Raw genomic sequence first — 12,577 nt, 5'->3', positions numbered from 1 at the left:
TCAGCCTAAAGCCTATGGCCATACTGGAGCACTGCCAGTAATAATATCAAAGCTCATTATATATGTGTGTGTGTGTGTGTGTGATGGGCTTCTTTCAGTTTCTGTCAACCAAATCCACTCACAAGGCTTTGGTCAGTCCAGGCTATAGGAGAAGACATTAGCCTAAGGTGTTACGCAATGGGACTGAACCTGAGACCATGTGGTTGGGAAACACGCTTCTTTTATTCATTAAATTGGCCATAAAAGCCTTACAAAGAAAAGAACCTGCGGGCTGGACAAGGACATAATGAAATGAAATGATAAACGATATAATAATAATGAGGGCAACAGCAACATCCGCCGATTGCTGTTTACCCGAGCACATTGTTCTTTATAAGTACCGTATTTGAGGCAACATACATGCCTTTCCACTCTTGGACACAAAGACCGGTTGAGGCAAGCGAAGTCGATATAGAACCTCATCCGATAACAGGCACCCATGCCAACCCCCTTTGCTTGTGAAGACATGTTGGGGCAAGCGAAATCGAAATTGAATTGAACCAGCCAGGATCCCTCGTCTGGTGGTACGTAAAAAGCACTATCCGACTCGTGGCCGATGCCAGCGCCGCCTCGACTGGCCTCCGTGCCGGTGGCACGTAAAATACACCAATCCGACCGTGGCCGTTGCCAGCCTCGCCTGGCACCTGCGCAGGTGGCACGTAAAAAGCACCCACTACACTCACGGAGTGGTTGGCGTTAGGAAGGGCATCCAGCTGTAGAAACATTGCCAGATAAGACTGGAGCCTGGTGCAGCCTTCTGGCTTCCCAGATCCCCGGTCGAACCGTTCAACCCATGCTAGCATGGAGAACGGACGTTAAACTATGATGATGATGATGATGATGATGATGAAACCTCTTATATAGTTCAAAGTAAAACATCAAGGAGGCAATAAACCTCTTGCATTTACAACAAAAAAAGCCATTGTGAGGCAAGAAACCTCCTACACGAGTCAATTATAAAATCAATGAAACAATACAAATGAGGCACCAAGCCTTTTACTTTAATTAGTTACAAATCTTCCTGCCCAACCAGACTTCTCACCTCAATTAAACACCTGGATGGCACCAAGTCGGCCCAATTTAGCATGAATCTGAAGGTATCCTCGTGGAAGGAATCCATTATTCTGAACAGGTCGTTTTCCCCCACGACCTTTGCAGCCACCTGCGAAGGCCAGTCAGGGTCCTTCACAGGTCAGGGAAACACGCTTCTTACCATACATCCACGCCTTGTTGTTGTCATTGTTGTTACCGTTGTTATTGCCATCATCATCATCATCACCATTTGTTATCAATTCCATTCTATGTGTCAGTAGCTTGCTCTTATTCAATAAGGGACCCAAGACCTTTTGACTTCTGTATAAATAGATGTACCTGTAGATTACAAGATAGACAAACTACAAATATACTAATTAACATCCTTCAAAAATTTTATTATCATCACCACCGTTTAAAGTCCGCTTTCCATGCTAGCATGGGTTGAACAATTTCACGGAGGACTGGCGAACCAGATGGCTGCACCAGGCTCTAATCTGATCTGTTTCTACAGTTGGATGCCCTTCCTAACGCCAACCACTCCGAGAGTGTAGTGGGTGCTTTTATGTGCCACCAGCACGAGGGCCGTCAGGTGGTACTGGCAATGGCCATGCTCAAATGGTGTTTTTTACGTGCCACCAGCACAGGAGCCAGTCTAGCAGCACTGGCAAAGACCTTGCTTGAATGTTTTTTCACGTGCCACCGGCACAAGTACTAGTAAGGCGATGCAGGTAACAATCACGCTCGAATGGTGCTTTTTACGTGCCACCAGCACGGAAGCCAATTTGCTGCTCTGGCATTGATCAAGCTCGGATGGTGCTCTTAGCACTCCACTAGCACGGATGCCAGTCATCGAATTTTTAACAATACCTCAATAATGAAATCTTCAAAAACCAAAACCACACAATGCTATATTAAAATAAAATAAATGCACCCTTTTAAAGCCTAGCCAGGCTCATGGGCCCGGTTTCCCGGTTTCAATGGTGTACGTGTTCCCCAGCTGGATGGGACGCCAGTCCATTGCAGCGTTACTCATTTTTGCTAGCTGAGTGGACTGGAGCAACGTGAAATGAAGTGCTTTGCTCAAGAACACAACGCGTCGCCCGGTCCAGGAATCAAAACCACAATCCTATGATCATGATGCTGACATCCTAACCACTAAGCTACACGCCTCCTCAAATGTTATGTTAGAAATATTAAAAATAAAACTAGTCAAAGGTAAATTATAACCAACTCCTTTTAATATTCTGAATATCCTGAACAGCATTATAACTAAGAATAATATTTCACCCACATATTAAGGCGGCAAGCAGGCAGAATCTTAGCAAAATACTAAGCAACATTTTGTTTTTCTTTACACCTTGCATTCAAATTCTATCGATGTTGACTTTGCCTTTCTTCCTTTCAGGGTTGATAAGATAAGTGCCAATAAAATGGTATGCATGCATGTGTGTGTGTGGTGAATTGACTTAACCACTCCCTCAAAATCACTGGTCTTGTGTCACAATTTCAAACCAAATTTCACTCACATATTAAGGCCACAAGCAGGCACTATCGTAAACATGCTGGGCAAAATGTTTAGCTGCCTTTTGTCTGTCTTTACATTCTGAGTTCAAATTCTGTCAAGACTGACTTTGCTTTTCATCCTTTTGGGGTCGATAAAATAAGTACCAGTTGAGCACTGGGGGTCGATGTAATTGGTTTACTCCACTTCCTTGAAATTGCTGGTCCTATGCCTACATTTGAATCCCATATTTCACACATATAAAACTAATAAAGATTTAAATATGACACAAGTATATAAATGAATTAAAGCTAATAAAGACATTTTTGTATCTTATTATTATTACTCTCAAGGTCGACATTGCCTTTCGTCCTTTCAGGGGTCAATAAATTAAGTACCAATGAAACACTGTGTCGATGTATTTGACTCAATCACCTCCCCCAAGCTGCTCTTGTGGCAAAAATTTGAAATCTTTATTATTACTCCCAACTGTCTTAAATTAGACAATGCAATGATGTTCCTTATATCATACTCATATGATTTTAAAGTATTTTGTTAGGTCATCTGAGAGAGATTACTCCATTCTAATAATAGTTTGGTTGGGATTTTGTACTCAGAATGCCCGATGTTGAAATGGGTGTCACAAGGCACCTTGTCTGACCCTATAACAATTCTGTCAAACAACTGCTTTGTACTGGTATTCTCTTTTATTTATTTTTTTTTCTCTTTTACTTGTTTCAGTCATTTGACTGTGGCCATGCTGGAGCACTGCCTTTAGTCGAGTAAATCGACCCCAGGACTTATTCTTTGTAAGCCTAGTACTTATTCTATCGGTCTCTTTTGTTGAACCGCTAAGTTACGGGGATGTAAACAACCAGCATTGGTTGCCAAGCAATGTTGTGGGGGAGGACAAACACACACACATATATATATATATATATACATATATGCAACAGGCTTCTTTCAGTTTCTGTCTATCAAATCCACTCACAAGGCTTTGGTCGGCCTGAGGCTATAGTAGAAGACATTTGCCCAAGGTGCCATACAGTGGGAATGAACCCAGAACCATGTGGTTGGTAAGCAAGCTACTTACCACACAACCACTCCTGTGCCTTTTTTTTTTTTCTTGATCTCTAAAATACTGGTTTGAAATTTTGGTACCGGGCCATCAAATCTGCTCACAAAGCTTTCCTCAACCTGGGGCTTTAGTTGAACATACTTGCAGTGGGACTGAACCTGAAACCACATGGTTGTGAGGCAAACTTCTTATCAAGGTTTTTTAGGGCCATGTCTGGGACAACATTATCTAAAGTGTTCTTTCTTTATGGAAGTGGATAAGAACTGCTAATGAACCTTCAGCTGATAACCCTATCAACTTAAATAGCTGGTGGTGGTTGAGACACAAAGAGAAGAAAGGAAGGTTAATTTCATATGGGAAGATTGGCAGGTGGTTTCCCACTGTTAAATCTCAGCCCTCATACTTTTAATATTGTCTCTTATCAAAGCAATTTTTATAGGTGACTTTGTGTGATGGTAACTTGATTAATTGAGCTTACAGTTCTGTTTGATTAATGACTGAAACTATTTTAAACACTTTTTCAAACTGCACCTGTCTAACACCTGTGGACATATTTACAAAGTCAGAAAACAGCACAACTCCCATGACTTTCAGAAACATCTTTTCGCGCTAAGAGTTGCTGAAGTATGGAACAAACTGCCGGCATCAGTTGTTAGTTGTCAGAGCACTGCATTCTTCAAAACTTCCATGCTTCCTGAGATTCGCTAACACTACACCTGATTTTCTCCCCTCCATACACACGCAAGCATGTATCTGACTCATACATTGTTCGCTTTCCAGACACTTCTACATTACTGCATATGCTTTATATGCACTTTTGACAAGTTGTGGTGCACCTGAGCACTGTATACAATAATTTCATTATATATTATTATTTTAACTGACACATGTGACACTGTTCTTAAGAATGACCTGAACATCACTGTTCTCTTTTCAGTGGAATTCTGGTTTAAGAATTCCTCGTAACGTTTTTATTTTTTATTTCATTTTATTTTTATCCCTCATAACGTTTTTATTTTTTGGAATTTTCAGAAAATTCTTGTAAATTTGTGTTCTACACCTGGGAATTCATACACTAGTGCAAAAAAAAAAAAAAAAAAGGAAAAAATGTTTTGGGGTGATTTAAAGGTGATTTAGCTGTTATTTTTAACACATCTCGTGATCACCTGATACCTTTCTTGTTTCTTTGTCACTCTGACATGTATTGATGTTTTTCAATATTTTTCTCTCCATAAATACATTTTGTGGAATGATGATGCACTCAAGTGAAATGACCATGCAGCCTACATGAAGAGGCTTTTTGCTGTAGAGGGGCTACATGACAAGGAGTTAATGGTTTCTTACATTGGTACAGAGCTTGAAATCTTTTTGAAGAATGAGAAAAGGGGGTGGAGTTTGGGGTTAAGCACCCATGTAACCCCTCACAGCTTCCTTATTTTGAGGAATTTTCTGAAAACTTCTTTGAATTTGTATTCTACACACAGGAATTTATACAATTAAAAAAAAAATTTTTTTAAACTTTATAACCCCACCTCCCTCCCTCAAATTCTAAACGTTCCACTCTTTTACAATTTTTGGTGGGATTTAAGCAAAATCTTTGAACTGCCCATATTTTAAACTCTGATTTAAGGAAAAGAAAAATTGTTTCATTGGCATATAGGTTCCCTACCTGGATGGGATGCCAGTTCGTTGCAGGTGAGCTGCAAGATGCAGGAGGAAAGAGTGAGAGAAAGTTGTGGCAAAAGAGTCAGCAGAAGTTTGCCATTACCTTCTGCTGGAGCCGTGTGGAGCTTAGGTGTTTCGCTCATAAACACACACATCGCCCGATCTGAGATTCGAACCCGCGATCTCTCGACCACGAATCCGCTGCTCTAACCACTAGGCCATGTGCCTCCACACATAAATAAATGTGCCCTTTTAAAGCCTAGCCTGGCTCATGGGCCCGGTTTCCCAGCGTATGTGTTCCCCAGCTGGACGGGATGCCAGTCCATTGCAGCGTTACTCAATTTTGCCAGCTGAGTGGACTGGAGCAACATGAAATGAAGTGTTTTGCTCAAGAACACAACGCATCGCTTGGTCCAGGAATCGAAACCACAATCTTACGATCATGGTGCTGACACCGTAACCACTAAGCCACACGCCTCCACTACCACTCAGTGGCACAGAACCAGGCACCATGTAGTTGGGAAGCAAACTTCTGAACCATACAAACCTGTCTGTGCCTTTGGGTGCATAAGGAGAAATTCAAATTGGAATTATATTTGTGTGATATAAGCCCAAATACTTCAGTCGTAGGAAAAAACAGACAATTTGTGAAATGATCCTAACATTTGCATGAATTCTTTATCAGTTGGAATCAGGTTTCGAAAAGAAACAGAATATCGTTTTACTTCTTATCCTCTGAATAAATAACAACAGCAATAAGACAACAAAAAAAAACCAACAAAAAAACAAAAGAAAAAACTGAGTGTGTCACTTAAAAGATATATTGTGACCTTTCTTTAGAGAGGAGGAGGGAAAAGAAGAAAAAGAAGAAGTAGAGGAGGAGGAGGAGGAAGGGGAGGCAAAGAAGAAAGCAAGAAATAATGACAAACATAGTATTAGCTGCACGAACCACTTATTGTGACCTAGTATGTGGTTAACTGCCAGGGCACCATGAATTTTCCAAAACTACTGTTACGTTCTAGAAAACAAAATTATATGCATATACATACACGCATACAAACATGCATACATACATACATTTACCACCACCACCATCATCATCACCATCATTGTTTTAACATCAACTTTTCCATGCTTGCATGGGTTGGACAGAAGTGGATTTTCTGCAGCCATGTGCCTTTCCTGTTGCCAATCCTCACCTGTTTCCAATATATATATATATATATATATATATAATATAATTCGAGACAAAACCACTATTTTAAAACCAAACAAGGAAAGACTTAATCAATACATAAAATTTTAATATAAATGAAATAAACCGCCACTACAAATGTTTCATGTCTGCTACCGACAATCTTCAGGTGGATTTTCGATCTAATATATATATACCGGAGTAAACACATAAATGTGAAACAAGGTGGGAAAAAGAGTACTCAAATACCAGTGGTAGAGTAATATGCTTTTTTATAAGCAGCAGAAAATTCAACAAAACCTGTTATGCTGAGTTTCACTTTGCAAGCAAAAACTGTCTGACGAACGGCAACGTGAAACTCAGAGTAACAGGTTTTGTTGAATTTTCTGCTGCTTTAAATAAAGTATATATATATATATATATATATATCACGTGATCACGTGACCGACCGGGCTATCAGATGTTGCTACACATCGCTGGTCACAATGTGCTTTGCATTGTTTTAGCTTTCAAATGACACCACTCCGCTGGCTAAACTAGCAGGCCAACAGAAGAAAGAGTGAGAGAAAGTTGTGGCGAAAGAGTTCAGCAGGGATCGCCACCACCCCCTGCCGGAGCCGCGTGGAGCTTTAGGTGTTTTCGCTCAATAAACACTCACAACGCCCGGTCTGGGAATCGAAACCGCAATCCTACGACCGCTAGTCTGCTGCCCTAACCACTGGGCCATTGCACCTACATACATACATACATATATATATATATATATATCATTACATACCACTATATATACTGCACACGATCCAGTTGCTTTCACTGAATGCCCCCCTTCAAACACTTCAAAATGTTGCAATAAAACTCTCAGTTGATGGTCTGGTCCTAGAAGACGAGTTCTTGATGCATAGTACCTCATTTCACTAAAGATACCCATTGAGTCATAAAGTTAGGGGTACATATGATATATGGTATTTAACTGCAAAGTTTTTTCCTCCACCTGTTTTTATGACAAAAACTCAGTAACATAATAAAGCCTTGTTTTTTTAGACCATTTTTGTTAATTATATATATCAATATATTTTATAAAAAATAAATTAACAAAGAGTATCAAAAATATGGCATTACTGTGAATTGTTTACTCTAGTAACATTTATGCAACACTGCATGCTATAAGTTTTTAAGGCAATTCAAGGCCCTAAAATCGAAATACGATGGCATATTATACATGTACTTTTACAGTATTCAAAAGTACATGCACTCTTATAGATAAGAAGAGTCATTATCTAGATTCCTATTTTTTGTAGAAGTGAGACTGTGAGGATTGAAAAGTAGAGCAGACAAATTGCCATTTTAAGCTTATCCCATACCTTAGTGAAAACGAAGAGCTATATGGATGCAAACTCTGTTTTGTCTGGTCTTTAGTAAGGAGGGAAAAACCTAAAATGCTTAACTAATATTTTATGCAGGTAAGCTGATATTTGTCAGTTTGAGAACTGCTGATCTTGAGGACTTATTGTGTTTCAAAAAAATGCAGAGAAGACAATATGGAATGCAATGTGAAGATCAGTCTGATCTTTATTAGAACAGTGACAATTTATATGAGTTCGTGTGTTGAAGCATATTCTCTTGTGTCTGGGGAGAGTAATTTTCCTTTTGTGCTTTATAATTTAACACACTCATCGGTAAAATTTCCACTTATTCCTTATTTTTATTTTCCTAAAATTTTCGTTGCATCTGCAACCTTTTCAATAGTCTTGATTATTGAAAAGGTTGCAAGATGCAACGAAAATTTTAGGAAAATAAAAATAAGAAAAAAGTGGAAATTTTACCAGTGTGTTACATAATAAGGCACAAAAAGAAAATGACTCGCCCCAGACACAATAGAATATGCTTCAACACACGAACTCATATAAAGAATCTTACAAACCAAATCCAAAAATGAAATATTTATAATTGTTGTTATTAGGATTATGTTTGAATCTGTTCTACAATAATACTTTGCTACTGAAAAGAAGACATTGCAGTAATTATAATATAGGGTATGAGGGGTGGGGATATATGGTCTATGACAAGCAAAGGGTTAATGGCAAATGTTGTGAACTAGTAGTTGCTTAATCAGAAACCAGAGCAGGTTGTTTGGAAAAGGTCACAATGTCATTTTGAAATGATTTGCTAACAAGATCCTTAAATTAGTTGTAAATGGTTAATGTTTCCTATCACATTACCGATGGTACCTAACATCCCTGCTCAACACACAAAGATGTATCAGATTCTTTAGAGACAGGAATCATTACACAGTGTTAACTTAGGCATTTTAACATATTTCTGTGACAAAAATAGAGCAGCAAATATTTCTGGGTGCCATCAAAACTTCTACCAAGAGCAAACGTAACAGGCCTGATATAGTTACTTGGGATAGAAAGGAAGTCATGTAGAGCAGTGGTTCTCAACATGGGTCCATATAAGATTGTTGGGGGTTCACACAGCAAAATAATAAATTGGGGATCCAGAACAGTATTTTAAGGGTTCCTGAAAAAATTTTGTTTTAGTTGTATGTATTACAAGAAACAGCTAGGTTTCTTTCTCTAACATTTTACACAGTTCAACCTACATAAGTTAATGGGTGAACAACAAAATAGAAGCACCATTTGAGCATGATCGTTACCAATGTCACCTTACTGGCACATGAAAAGCAACATTTGAGGTCGTTTGCTCCTGTGCAGGTGGCACGTAAAAAACACCATTTGAGCATGGCCATTGCCAGTACTGCCTAACTGGCCCTTATGCCACTACACTCTTGGAGTGGTTGGCATTTGACCATGTTTGGCATGTGAACTTCTTGTTAACGCTTTCGTTACCAACCTGGCTGAAACCGGCTCTGGTTCTGAGTACAAATGTCTTGTTTTCATAAGTTTTGAATTAAAATCTTCCACCAAACTTTAGTCACAATTTATGGTCTTAACACTAGCTGAATGATAACTAAGTTATTTTACTAAATTCTTTGTTATATTTAAAGTAATTGAAAGAAACATAGAGCATCTCAAAATAAATACAGTAACGAAAGGGTTAATCTATCCACCTTTGTACTCTGTTGTCTTTCATCTCTTGGATAAGTGACTTACTGTTAGATCATGTTGTGTCCTGATAAAACACTTACTGACCATCACTCTATCAACTTGTTTTCCAAGGTCTGATTTTTTTTTTTCTCCCACACCTTTCTTCCTATAGCATCTCCTTTAATGCAGACTCCTATGCAGATGATACCTATTTCTTTATTACCCACAAGGGGCTAAACATAGAGGGGACAAACAAGGACAGACCTAGGTATTAAGTCGATTACATCGATCCCAGTGCGGAACTGGTACTTAATTTATCGACCCCGAAAGGATGAAAGGCAAAGTCAACCTCGGTTGAATTTGAACTCACAACGTAACGACAGACAAAATACTGCTTAGCGTTTCGCCCGGTGTGCTAACGTTTCTGCCAGCTAGCCGCCTTATGCAGATGATACCACCCTACTCTTCATTCATTCTTGACCTTCCACACCCAAGCATCATCTGCATGTAAGCTGAGCATCTCCTGCCAGACCAACGCTAATTTCTTGAACAGAGACCTTGAAAACAACCTACAACAAATTTTGTATCCTTTAACAGCAACATACAGTTATTATTATTCCTTTATTCTTTTACTTGTTTCAGTCATTTGACTGTGGCCATGCTGGAGCACTGTCTTTAGTCGAGCAAAGTAACCCCAGGACTTATTCTTTGTAAGCCTAGTACTTATTCTATCAATCTCTTTTGCCGAACCACTAAGTTATGGGGACGTAAACACACCAGCATCGGTTGTCAAGGAGGCCAACACAGATACACAACATATACGCACACACATATATATAAGATGGGCTTCTTTCAGTTTCTGTCTACCAAATCCACTCACAAGGCTTTGGTCGGCCTGAGGCTATAGTAGAAGACACTAAGGTGCCATGCAGTGGGACTGAACCTGGAACCATGTGGTTCGTAAGCAAGCTACTTACCACATAGCCACATTGTTCATTTTCACCTAAACATAAACAGTATGTAACTACAACCCTCAGTGTTGCTACAAATGGTGGGCATCACCTTAGCTCATGATCTCTCTGAGCAATCATACATCTTTGAGGTAGCAATAACTGTACAATAATGACTGACTCATCTCTTCAGGGTCAGAAAAAAGTCTAACCTCCAGCAAGTGCTAACTCTAAGCTGTTAGATAAGTTCTCTCCTCTCTTCCTTTTGAACTGATACCTATTTCTTTACTACCCACAAGGGGTTAAACACAGAGGGAACAAACAAGGACAGACAAACGTATTAAGTCGATTACATAGACCCCAGTGCGTAACTGTACTTATTTAATCAACCCCGAAAGGATGAAAGGCAAAGTCGACCTCGGCGGAATTTGAACTCAGAACGTAGCAGCAGATGAAATACCTATTTCTTTACTACCCACAAGGGACTAAACACAGAGGGGACAAACAAGGACAGACAAACAGATTAAGTCGATTACATCAACCCCAATGCGTGATTGGTACTTAATTTATCGACCCCGAAAGGACGAAAAGCAAAGTCGACCTTGGCGGAATTTGAACTCAGAACATAACGGCAGACAAAATATGGCTACGCATTTCACCCGGCATGCTAACGATTCTGCCAGCTCACCGCCTTTCAACTGATACCACTCTAGCTCTCTGCTCCTTGGTGTTGCCTGGTTTTGTATCATCTCCACTTAGGTACTCCTCCTTCCACTACCCATATTGTGTAACTCACTCCCTCAACACCACGCTTATTATTACATTGTTCTTCCTTCAACAAGACTGAACTAATTAGTTCTCTTATGTTGACGTTAAGGAAAGCCTAGTTTTTAACTTTGGTCCATTCAGCTGAAAGTTCTGAGAGCTAAAATGAGGTCTTCATCTATATCAAAAAGTTCAATATAACTGGCTAGAATGACCCTTCTTTGCCTCATATTGGGAAGTTAAGCGGATGAGCTATGAGACTGTAGTGACGTCATTTTGGAAGTCTTCAGCATGCATGCACAGAGCTGGATTTCTTCTGGGAGGCTGCCGGAAGTTCCCTCATGCGCATGCACAGTGAACTACCAGCAGCAAAACTTCCCATGTATTGATCTCTCTCTCGAAGCTGACACTGAATTGAACGGATGCGTCCTCACAGCTCTACCAAGCTGCCACCTCGTGGCGAAGCTACACTACGCTGGAACGAAACAGTATTTGGTTCAGCCCATTTAACCACAGCGACTAGCTCCATGGCTACCGGTTTTCCCCGAAGGAAATATATGTATATATATTATTGCAAATCTAGAAAATAAAATATTTATGTTGTTGAAGATATTCAAAGTCTTGGTTTTCCTTCGACAAATAATTTAATGTAAGGGATGAGACCGGCATCCCTCAAGTGTTACAGACCTTTCATCTTGTTACAAGACAGAAGTCAGGGAAGGTCAAGCTGAACTTTCCAATTGTTGGAAGATACACAAAGAAAGTTTTCTTGTCTCTAATGTAGATAAAATATATATAAAAAAAACAAACATAAATTGGAGATGCTGTGGTCTACTATAAGTAAATCAAGAGATTGATGCGTTAGATTGTGGTTAAGTTTCCCATTACACTTTTTGGTGATAGCTTATCTCACCTTTAATTTCACTGTCACAACTACATGGGATGGAACACACAGTTCTTCATCATAATCTCTTCCAGTGTAGACCTTTGAATACTGTTCTCCAGTTTCCTGACAGACAATTGTTTCTTCAACAGCATGTTAATTTCAGGAAATTCTTTATTCTTGAGGTTATAAAATTGTAACAGGATCTGGAATTGGCATCACTGAAGGGGTGTCCGATCCGATCCCGTCACATACAATTTAGTTAAATATAACAGACGAAGTCAGGTTATCTGGGAAAGACAGCAAATGTTGTTTTATTACTCGTGATGGTGTTGATCTGGTGTGCGTATTTCTGAGGGGGACCGACAGCCAAATCTGTTGTACTGCTTCTTGTTGGTTGATCGAAGTGATTCGAT

This window comes from Octopus sinensis, linkage group LG10, assembly GCF_006345805.1.
Source record: "Octopus sinensis linkage group LG10, ASM634580v1, whole genome shotgun sequence".
In the NCBI taxonomy this organism is placed as follows: Eukaryota; Metazoa; Mollusca; class Cephalopoda; order Octopoda; family Octopodidae; genus Octopus; species Octopus sinensis.
This window is presented reverse-complemented; position numbering follows the sequence as displayed.